General features: G+C 42.7%; 1 non-coding gene across 1 annotated transcript; it reads right to left on the bottom strand.

Annotated features, from left to right (window-relative positions):
* Positions 1–11,823: 11,823 nt before the first annotated feature.
* trnai-uau lies at positions 11,824–11,917 on the bottom strand. The gene is made up of 2 exons: positions 11,880–11,917; positions 11,824–11,859 (listed from the first exon to the last, which is right to left on the bottom strand). It is a non-coding gene; the product is annotated as a tRNA-Ile (tRNA).
* Between the last annotated feature and the right edge of the window lie 450 nt (positions 11,918–12,367).

Here is a 12,367-nt window from a genome sequence, read left to right as displayed (position 1 = left end):
TGCAGGCAGAAGCCACCGGCACCGAATGGTAGTGTAGAAGTGGTTCCCTTTTCAGTTGCATGTGTCAGCTCATGGTCAGGAACAGGGAAGGCTTCAATTCTACTGTTTGTTCGTAGAAATAAGAGGCACATGTCAGCAGCAGAACAAACTCCAATCACAGGTAAAGACTAGTTAGATTGTTTCAACAGCATAGCTAGCTAGCTGACAAGGTGATTTGCATAACCTACAGTTGAAGTCGGAAGTTTACATACACCTTAGCCAACTACATTTAAACTCTGTTTTTCACAATTCCTGACATTAAATCCTAGTAAATATTCCCTGTCTTAGGTCAGTTAGGATTACCACTTTATTTTAAGAATGTGAAATGTCAGAATAATAGTAGGGAAAATTATTTATTTCAGCTTTTATTTCTTTCATCACATTCCCAGTGGGTCAGAAGTTTACATAAACTCAATTAGTATTTGGTAGCATTGACTTTTAAATTGTTTAAGTTGGGTCAAATGTTTCGGGTAGCCTTCCACAAGCTTCCCACAATAAGTTAGGTGAATTTTGGCACATTCCTCCTGACAGAGCTGGTGTAACTGAGTCAGATTTGTAGTCCTCCTTGCTCGCGCACGCTTCCTTCAGTTCTGCCCACAAATATTCTATAGCATTGAGGTCAGGGCTTTGTGATGGCCACTCCAATACCTTGACTTTGTTGTCTTTAAGCCATTTTGCCACAACTTTGGAAGTATGCTTGGGGTCATTGTCCATTTGGAAGACCCATTTGCGACCAAGATCTAACTTCCTGACTGTTGTCTTGAGATGTTGCTTCAATATATCCACATAATTTTCGTTCCTCGTGATGCCATCTATTTTGTGAAGTGCACCAGTCCCTCCTGCAGCAAAGCACCCCCACAACATGATGCTGCCACCCGCGTGCTTCACGGTTGAGATGGTGTTCTTCGGCTTGCAAGCCTCCCCCTTTTTCCTCCAAACATAACGACGGTCATTATGGCCAAACAGTTCTATTTTTGTTTCATCAGACCAGAGGACATTTCTCCAAAAATTACAATCTTTGTCCCTATGTGCAGTTGCAAACCATATTCTGGCTTTTTTATGGCGGTTTTGGATCAGTGGCTTCTTCCTTGCTGAGAGGCCTTTCAGACTATGTCACTATAGGACTCGTTTGATATACTTTTGTATCTGTTTCCTCCAGCATGTTCACAAGGTCCTTTGCTGTTGTTCTGGGATTGATTTGCACTTTTCACACCAAGGTACGTTCATCTCTTGGAACACGTCTCCTTCCTGAGCGGTATGACAGCTGCGTGGTCCCATGGTGTTTATACTTGCGCGTACTATTGTTTGTACAGATGAACGTGGTACCTTCAGGCATTTGGAAACTGCTTCCAAGGATGAACCAGACTTGTGGAGGTCTACAATTTTTTTTCTGAGATCTTGGCTGATGTCTTTTGATTGATTTTCCCATGATGTCAAGCAAAGAAGAACTGAGTTTGAAGGTAGACCTTGAAATACATCCACAGGTGCACCTCCAATTGACTCAAATTATGTCAATTATGTCAATCAGAAGCTTCTAAAGCCATGCCTGTTTGGCCCTGTCTGGGGGTATCGTCGGATGGGATCAGTGTCTCCTGACCCATCCTGTCTCAGCCTCCAGTATTTATGCTGCAGTATTTTACGGGGCAGCAGGGTAGCCTAGTGGTTAGACTAGTAACTGAAAGGTTGCAAGTTCAAATCCCCAAGCTGACAAGGTAAAAATCTGTTGATGTCACGACTTCCGCCGAATTTGGCTCCTCTGCCTGTTCGGGTGGTGCTCGGCGGTCGTCGTCACCGTCCTACTAGCCACTACCGATCCCTTTTTCGTTTGTCTGTTGGTTTTGTCTTATTAGTTTCACCTGTGTGTATTTTAGTTTAATTAGTGTCCTTATATATAGTAGGTTGTCCCGCCCTTGTTTTGTGCGGGATTGTTTTTGTTACTCTGTTGTATGGTGGTTTTTTCGTGTGGTTATTCTCCGGACTATTTTGGTCCTGTGTTTGGGCTGGTCTATTGTATGCACCCTGTGTGTTGGCGTGACCGTTTTTGTGCGCCGGAGAATAAATTGACAATCTACTGAACCCTGCTCTCTGCACCTGATTCCACCCACCACTCCTAGTAAATCGTGACAGTTGATCTGCTCCTAAACAGGCAGTTAACCCACTGTTCCTAGGCTGTCATTGAAAATAAGAATTTGTTCTTAACTGACTTGCGTAGTTAAAATTATTTTTTATATATATTTTTTTTAAATGTGTCGGGTGGCTAGGGTCAGTCTGTTATATCTGGAGTATTTCTCCTGTCTTATTCGGTGTCCTGTGTGAATTTTAAGTATGCTCTCTCTAATTCTCTCTCTTTTTCTCTCTTTCTTTCTCTCTCTTGGATGACCTGTGTCCTAGGACCATGCCTCAGAACTACCTGGCCTGATGACTCCTTGCTTTTCCCAGTCCACCTGTCCGTGCTGCTGCTCCAGTTTCAACTGTTCTGCCTGCGGCTATGGAACCCTGACCTTTTCACCCTGACCTGCGGCTATGGAACCCTGACCTGCTGTTTTCAACTCTCTAGAGACAGCAGGATACTCTGAATGATCGGCTATGAAGAGCCAACTGACATTTACTCCTGAGGTGCTGGCCTGTTGCACCCTCGACATCCACTGTGATTATTATTATTTGACCCTGCTGATCATCTATGAACATTTGAACATCTTGGCCATGTTCTGTTATAATCTCCACGCAGCACAGCCAGAAGAGGACTGGCCACCCCTCATAGCCTGGTTCCTCTCTAGGTTTATTCCTATGTTCTGGCCTTTCTAGGGAGTTTTTCCTAGCCACCGAGCTTCTACACCTGCATTGCTTGCTGTTTGGGGTTTTAGGCTGGGTTTCTGTACAGCACTTTGAGATATCAGATGATGTAAGAAGGGCTTTATAAATCAATTTGATTTGATGACAGAATTTTCTGGAATTTTCCAAGCTGTTTAAATGCACAGTCAACTTAGTGTATGTAAACTTCTGACCCACTGGAATTGTGATACAGTGAATTATAAGTGAAATAATCTGCCTGTAAACAATTGTTGGAAAAATGACTTGCGTCATGCACAATGTAGATGTCCTAACCGACTTGCCAGAACTGTAGTTTGTTAACAACAAATTTGTGGAGTGGTTGAAAAACACGTTTTAATGACTCCAACCTAAGTATATGTAAACTTCCGACTTCACCTGTATATGCAGTGCATTTGTAAAGTATTCAGACTCCTTTACTTTTTCCACATTTTGTTATGTTACGACCTTATTCTAAAATGCATTAAATAAATATTTTTCTTCCTTAATCTACACACAATACCCCATAATAACAAAGTGAAAACAGGTTTTTATAAATTTTAGCAAATTTATAAAAACACAAAAAACAGAAATACCTTATTTACGTAAGTATTCAGACCCTTTGCTATGAGACTTGAAATTGAGCTCAGGTAAATCCTGTTTCCATTGATCATCCTTTCTACAACTTGATTGGAGTCCACCTGTGGTAAATTCAATTGACTGGACATGATTTGGAAAGTCACACACCTGTCTATATAAGGTCCCACAGTTGACAGTACAAGCCATGATGTCGAAGGAATTGTCCGGAGACCTCCGAGACAGGATTGTTTATTTTTTATTTATTTTTTATTTCACCTTTATTTAACCAGGTAGGCTAGTTGAGAACAAGTTCTCATTTGCAACTGCGACCTGGCCAAGATAAAGCATAGCAGTGTGAACAGACAACACAGAGTTACACATGGAGTAAACAATTAACAAGTCAATAACACAGTAGAATTTTTTTTTAAAGAGTCTATATACATTGTGTGCAAAAGGCATGAGGAGGTAGGCGAATAATTACAATTTTGCAGATTAACACTGGAGTGATAAATGATCAGATGGTCATGTACAGGTAGATATATAGGTGTGCAAAAGAGCAGAAAAGTAAATAGATAAAAACAGTATGGGGATGAGGTAGGTAAAAATGGGTGGGCTATTTACCGATAGACTATGTACAGCTGCAGCGATCGGTTAGCTGCTCAGATAGTTGATGTCTGAAGTTGGTGAGGGAGATAAAAGTCTCCAACTTCAGTGATTTTTGCAATTCGTTCCAGTCACAGGCAGCAGAGAACTGGAACGAAAGGCGGCCAAATGAGGTGTTGGCTTTAGGGATGATCAGTGAGATACACCTGCTGGAGCGCGTGCTACGGGTGGGTGTTGCCATCGTGACCAGTGAACTGAGATAAGGCGGAGCTTTACCTAGCATGGACTTGTAGATGACCTGGAGCCAGTGGGTCTGGCGACGAATATGTAGCGAGGGCCAGCTGACTAGAGCATACAGGTGGCAGTGGTGGGTGGTATAAGGTGCTTTAGTGACAAAACGGATGGCACTGTGATAAACTGCATCCAGTTTGCTGAGTAGAGTGTTGGAAGCTATTTTGTAGATAACATCGCCGAAGTCGAGGATCGGTAGGATAGTCAGTTTTACTAGGGTAAGTTTGGCAGCGTGAGTGAAGGAGGCTTTGTTGCGGAATAGAAAGCCAACTCTAGATTTGATTTTCGATTGGAGATGTTTGATATGAGTCTGGAAGGAGAGTTTACAGTCTAGCCAGACACCTAGGTACTTATAGATGTCCACATATTCAAGGTCGGAACCATCCAGGGTGGTGATGCTAGTCGGGCGTGCGGGTGCAGGCAGCGAACAGTTGAAAAGCATGCATTTGGTTTTACTAGCGTTTAAGAGCAGTTGGAGGCCACGGAAGGAGTGTTGTATGGCATTGAAGCTCGTTTGGAGGTTAGATAGGACAGTGTCCAAGGACAGGCCGGAAGTATACAGAATGGTGTCGTCTACGTAGAGGTGGATCAGGGAATCGCCCGCAGCAAGAGCAACATCATTGATATATACAGAGAAAAGAGTCGGCCCGAGAATTGAACCCTGTGGCACCCCCATAGAGACTGCCAGAGGACCGGACAGCATGCCCTCCGATTTGACACACTGAACTCTGTCTGCAAAGTAGTTGGTGAACCAGGCAAGGCAGTCATCAGAAAAACCGAGGCTACTGAGTCTGCCGATAAGAATATGGTGATTGACAGAGTCGAAAGCCTTGGCAAGGTCGATGAAGACGGCTGCACAGTACTGTCTTTTATCGATGGCGGTTATGATATCGTTTAGTACCTTGAGCGTGGCTGAGGTGCACCCGTGACCGGCTCGGAAACCAGATTGCACAGATTGTGTTCGAGGCACATACCTTGGGAAGAACACCAAAACATTTCTGCAGCATTGAAGGTCCCCAGGAATACAGTGACCTCCTCCATTCTTAAATGGAAGGACTTTGGAACCACCAAGACTCTTTCTAGAGCTGGCCACCCGACCAAACTAAGCAATCGGGAGAGAAAGGCCTTTGTCAGGGAGGTCATCAACTCAAATTGTATTTGTCACATACACGTGTTTAAGAAGACTCAAGGCTGTAATTGCTGCCGGAGGTGCTTCAACAAAGTACTGAGTAAAGGATCTGAATACTTATGTAAATGTGATATTTCAGCTTTTTATTTTGAACAACTTAGCTAAAATAAATAAAAAACTGTTTTTGCTTTGTCATTTTGGGGTATTGTTTATAGATTGATAAGGGAATTTTTTTATTTAGAAAAAGCCTGTAATGTAACAAAATGTGGAAAGTCAAGGGGTCTACACTGTATATGACAACAGATAAATGATGTGGGGAATATTAGCTTCCATCAACGTACCCTTTTCCTCAAGGATTCTATTTTAAACTTCTTTCTGACTTCCCTGAGTTCATCTGTCAAAACTCACACTCATCAATTCTCTTTGCATAGTAAATAAATGAATAATGCTGAATGATGTAGTGCAAATTGTACTCCATCCGAGGCCAGTTAGACTGGGACCAATAGGGAACTTTCATTGTTCCTTTGACGACAGCTACAGTATACACTACTGTTCAACAGTTTGGGGTCACTTAGAAATGTCCTTGTTCTGGAAAGAAAAGCATTTCTTTTTGTCCATTTTTAAAATAACATCAAATTGATCAGAAATACAGTGTAGACATGTTTAATGTTGTAAATGACTATTGTAGCTGGAAACGGCTGATGGAATATCTACAGAGGTGTACGGAGGCCCATTGTCAGCAATCATCACTACTGTTTTCCAATGGCACGTTGTGTTAGCTAATTCAAGTTTTTAATTTATAATTTTAAAAGGCTAATTGATCATTAGAAAACCCTTTCGCAGTTATGTTAGCACAGCTGAAAACTGTTATCCTGATTAATAAAGAAGCAATAAAACTGTCCTTCTTTAGACTAGTTGAGTATCTGGAGCATCAGCATTTGTAGGTGTGATTACAGGCTCAAAATGTCTTTCTTTCTTTCCATGGAAAACATTGGGCAGTAATAATACTACTGATACTACAATACACTTTGCAACACAACACAAGCTGACATACTGTTTTACGAAATTACTGAGCCACAGTAACAAAATAGCATAATAACTAAGTGGATGAAATATATGGTCTAACAAAAAGCTGTTGCATAATCTCTTTCTGGAATTCGGTGGACCTATTTCGAGGACCATTTTCACTGAGACCCCTCTGTATGTAAGTGGTTGATTCGTCAGTGGGGGTCAAAGCAGGCCCCAAGTGTGACAGGAAAATGGATGTGAGCATTCACAGCACCCTGCAATTATGTGGAGGTAGATAGAGAGAGAGGGCCAAGGCTGATGTCAGACAGGCAGGCATGTAGACAGACAGACAGACAGAAAGGCAGACTCTATCTGGAGCATTAGCTTATATAACAATGAGTGTCTCTCTCCCAAAATGAGTCATCCTGCTGAAGCACTGTTGAGATGACAGGAGAGAGTGGCGGAGCACCCTCGACCTGCTCCCCGCCCATCACCAGGTGCCTCCTACTCTCTCCGTCCTCTGACTTCCAGCCTCACCTAACCCCCTCTGACTGTTGTGGTTACCGCAGAAACGACCGGGAGTGGCATTGTTTTGTTGCACATTGTTTGGTTACACATTCTTTCACTATCCTCATTTACACCCCCCTCCTTGTCCCACCACAACAGTACCCACTCAATAAGTTCTGGGACAAGATGAGTGGACTTGCTACAAGTGTCCCTATTTGTGGTAGTTACTGTAAATGATGAAGCATAGCAATATTTAGAATTCGCTAAATGTTTCACTGCAGATACAACAACCCACCTCTCCTTCCTAAAGTCCAACACCTACAAGAGACTGTTTCATTTTACTTCAATGTATGACAGTACTAACACCAATTCCCTTATGTCAGCTATGGGCCATAGATAGTCTCCCAACTTATTGTGGAGTCTGTTTTCATTTTAAGTGAGTCACCTCTCTGTTGTTATGCAATTGTAAAAAACTCCAGGTACGATCTGTCTTTCCCCTGCTAATTGTCAAGGTTGTTGAAGGAACTGGACCAAGGTGCAGTGTGGTGAGCGTACATTTTCTCTTTATAAACTCAAAATGACACAGACAAAACAAACCGTGACGCTTCAGGCTATGTGCCATCAAACAAAGTTATCTTCCCACAAACACAGGTGGGAAAAGGGTACCTACTAAGTATGGTTCCCAATCAGAGACAACGATAGACAGCTATCCCTGATTGAGAACCATACCCGGCCAAAACATAGAAATAGAAAATCATAGAAAAACGAAACAGAATGCCCACCCCAACTCACGTCCTGACCAAACCAAAATAGAGACATAAAAAGGATCTCTAAGGTCAGGGCGTGACAATAATAAGGAACTGTCCTAAATCTCTTTAATTTAACCCCCAAAAAGCAGTGGCCCTCAAAATGCAATCCCGAAGATAGTTATCAATGACAGCTCATACTCAACATGCAATTATAGAGATCACCATCCCCTTAGCTATTCAAACAGATGTACCACTATAATTACAACATTATCTTCTGAAGGAGAAGCATTCAATGCATGACAGGTGAATTTATCAGTTTCAATAAACCCAGCTCTCCCTTTGATAAAGTACATGCTGTGTCATCTTTTGTTCAGAGTTGACACAGGCAGGCAGAATATCATTAGTATACTCTATCTTCTCAATAGAGTTCATTCTAGTTGTTCTATCACGTATAGCATAACTATGATAACCCTGACCATCTGGGTCAAATTGAATGTAAGAATAAGATCTCAAGTCAAAGCAGAGGACTCTCTTGATGGTTTCTCTTAGAAAAACAGGTACTATCTAGAACCTGAAAGGGTTATTCGGCTGTCCCTGTAAGAGAACCCTTTGAAAAAACCCTTTTGGTTCCAAGTAGAACCATTTTGCATTCCTTGTAGAATATTTTACATAAGAGGGTTCTACAAGGAACCCAAAAGAGTCATACCTGGAACCAAAAAGGGTTATCCTATGAGGGAAAACGAAGAACCCTTTTGGAACCCTTTTTTAAGAGTGTAGGTGGCCCACCTCCCACTCCCCACTCTAACAAGCATGGTCAGAAAACCCTGCATACCAAAACAACTACATCAATAGTAAACATGTCATTGTTCAAAGACCTTTACATGTCGTATCAGGGCACTTACAGTGCATTCGGAAAGTATTCAGACCCCTTGACTTTATCCACATTTTGTTATGTTACAGCATTATTCTAAAATTGATTCATTTGTATTTTTTCCTCATCAATCTGCACACAATATCCCATAATGACAAAGCAAAAAAATGTTTTTAGGAATAATAAATTCATTAAACAGAAATATCACATTTACATAAGTATTCAGACTCTTTGTTGAACTCAGTACTTTGTTGAAGCACCTTTGGCAGCGATTACAGCCTTGAATCTTCTTGGGTATGACACTACAAGCTTGGCACACCTGTATTTGGGGCATTTCTCCCATTTTTCTCTGCAGATACTCTCAATCTCTGTCAGGTTGGATGGGGAGTGTCGCTGCACAGCTATTTTCAGGTCTCTCCAAAGATGTTCGATCGGGTTCAAGTCTGGGCTCTGTCTGGGTCACTCAAGGGCATTCAGAGGCTTGTCCCGAAGCCACTCCTGCATTGTCTTGGCTGTGTGCTTAGGGTCGTTGTCCTGTTGGAAGATGAAACCTAGCCCCAGTCTGAGGTCCTGAGTGCTCTGGAGCAGGTTTTCATCAAGGATCTCTCTATAATTTGCTCCGTTCATCTTCCCCTCAATCCTGACGAGTCTCCGAGTCCCTGCTGCTGAAACACATTCCCACAGCAAGATGCTGCCACCACCATGCTTCACAGTAGGTATGGTGCCAGGTTTCCTACAGAAGTGACGCTTGGCATTCAAGCCATAGAGCTCATTATTGGTTTCATCAGACCAGAGAATCTTGTTTCTCGTGGTATGAGAGTCTTTAGGTGCCTTTTGTCAAACTCCAAGTGGGCTGTCATGTGCCTTTTACTGAGCAGTGGCTTCCGTCTGGCCACTCTACCGTAAAGGCCTGATTTGGTGGAGTGCTGCATAGATGTTTGTCCTTCTGGAATGTTCTCCCATCTCCACACATGAACTCTGGAGCTCTGTAAGTGTGACCATCAGGTTCTTGGTCACCTCCCTGACCAAGGCCCTTCTCCCCCTGATTGCTTAGTTTGGCCGGGTGGCCAGCTCTAGGAAGAGTCTTGGTTCCAAACTTCTTCCATTTAAGAATGATGGAGGCCACTGTGTTCTTGGGGACCTTCAAAGCTGCAGAAATGTTTGGTACCGTTCCCCAGATCTGTGCCTCGATACAATTCTCTCTCGGAGCTCTACGGACAATTCCTTCTACCTCATGGCTTAATTTTTGCTCTGACATGCACTGTCAAATGTGGAACCTTATATAAACAGGTGTGTGCCTTTCCAAATAATGTCCAATCAATTGAAATTACCACAGATGACTCCAATCAAGTTGTAGAAACATCTTAAGGATGATCAATGTAAACAGGATGCATCTGAGCTCAATTTCTTGTCTCATTGCAAAGGGTCTGAACTTGTGTAAATAAGGTATTTCTTTTTTTTTAAATTTTATGAATTAGTTTTCACTTTGTCATTATGGGGTATTGTGTGAAGATTGACGAAGAAAATGTTTTATTTAATCAATTTTAGAAAAAGGCTGTAACTTAAAACTTGTTTGGGATAGGGGGCAGCATTTTCCCTATTTCAATGACAAAGCAATTACTTGTGAAATGTCCTCCTAAATGGTGCAAAAAATGCTCCTTTTCTGGACAAGAAATAGACAGGCAGAGGGTTCAAGAAAAGCACTTGCTCCTGGTGAGGCTCGAACTCACAAACTCATCATTGCTTCACTGCATACTGCTGTATAAGTACCACACACTAACCGACTGCACCACTGGAGATATGTAAAGCACTCTCACTGATCACCATATTTTGCACAAACATAGCTGTACGATATTCAGTCCAAGTCAGTACTACAATTGACCTGCCTGGCAAGCTCAGGCGTTTGAGCATGAGCCTCTTAATCTCAGAATCGTAGGGTCGATACCACAAATGGGGTGATTCTTGTCTGAGCCGAAGCACCAACTCACTTTGCAAACAGCCATTCACCTGGACTTTCGAGCAGGCTTGTCACCCTGCATTGCTGACGTGTCAGGCATAGCTGGTGATACAGAAGACTATGGATTTGACTTCTAGCTGTGCCTGCACTCTGACCTGTTATCTCAATAACATACCAATTAATTATGAAACGTCCTCCTAAGTGTATTGAATTAATGCTCCTTTTCTGGACAAGAAATAGACAGGGAGAGGGTTCAAGAGGAAGACTTGCTCCTGGTGGAGCTTGAACGCACAACCTTGTCATCTAATTGCTGTATAAGTACAACAGGCTAACAGATTGCACCACAGGATCCATCAACAACACTCTCACTAATCACCATATTTTGCACAAACGGAGCTGTACGATATTCGGACCAAGTCAAAATTACCGTTGAGGTGCCTAGCTAGCTCAGTCGATAGAGCATGATACTCTTAATCTCAGCGTTGTGGGTTCGAGCCCCATGTTGGGTGATTTTTTTTCTCTGCCGAAGTACCAACTCACTTTGAAAACGGCCAAACGCTTGGACTTTCGAGCAGGCTTGCCACCCTGCATTGCTGACGTGTCAGGCATAGCTGGTGATACAGAAGACTATGGATTTGAATCCTAGTTGTGCCTGCACTCTGACCTGTTATCTCAATAACATACCAATTAATTATGAAACGTCCTCCTAAGTGTATTGAATTAATGCTCCTTTTCTGGACAAGAAATAGACAGGGAGAGGGTTCAAGAGGAATACTTGCTCCTGGTCGAGCTTGAACGCACAGCCTTGTCATCTAATTGCTGTATACTGCTGTATAAGTACAACAGGCTAACAGATTGCATCACAGGATCCATCAACAACACTCTCACTAATCACCATATTTTGCACAAACGGAGCTGTACGATATTCGGACCAAGTCAAAATTACCGTTGAGGTACCTAGCTAGCTCAGTCGGTAGCGCAGGATACTCTTAAGCTCAGCGTTGTGGGTTCGAGCCCCATGTTGGGTGATTATTTTCTCTGCCGAAGTACCAACTCACTTCGCGAACAGCCAACCGCTTGGATTTTCGAGCAGGCTTGCCACCCTGCATTGCTGATGTGTCAGGCATTGCTGGTAATGCAGAAGACTATGCATTTGAATCGTAGCTGTGCCTGCACTCTGACCTGTTATCTCAATGACATACCAACTACTTATGAAATAGATTGAATAAATTATCCTTTTCTGGACAAGAAATAGACAGGCAGAGGGTTCAAGAAAAGCACTTGCTCCTGGTGAGGCTCAAACTCACAACCTCGGCATTGTTTCACTGCATACTGCTGTATAAGTACCACGCACTAACCGACTGCACCACAGGAGCTATGCAAAGCACTGTCACTGATCACCATTTTTTGCACAAACATAGCTGTACGATATTCAGTCCAAGTCAGTACTACAATTGACCTGCCTGGCAAGCTCAGGCGTTTGAGCATGAGCCTCTTAATCTCAGAATCGTAGGGTCGATACCACAAATGGGGTGATTCTTGTCTGAGCCGAAGCACCAACTCACTTTGCAAACAGCCATTCACCTGGACTTTCGAGCAGGCTTGCCACCCTGCATTGCTGACATGTCAGGCATAGCTGGTGATACAGAAGACTATGGATTTGAATCCTAGGTGTCTTTTATACAGGTGCAGTTAATACAGGTAATGAGTGGAGAACAGGAGGGCTTCTTAAAGAAAAACTAACAGGTCTGTGAGAGCCGGAATTCTTACCGGTTGGTAGGTGATCAAATACTTATGTCATGCAATAAAATGCAAATTAATTACTT

This window comes from Oncorhynchus tshawytscha, linkage group LG02 (assembly GCF_018296145.1).
Source record: "Oncorhynchus tshawytscha isolate Ot180627B linkage group LG02, Otsh_v2.0, whole genome shotgun sequence".
Taxonomy (NCBI): domain Eukaryota; kingdom Metazoa; phylum Chordata; class Actinopteri; order Salmoniformes; family Salmonidae; genus Oncorhynchus; species Oncorhynchus tshawytscha.
The sequence above is the reverse complement of the archived record's forward strand: the minus strand, read 5'-3'. Positions and strand labels throughout refer to the sequence as shown.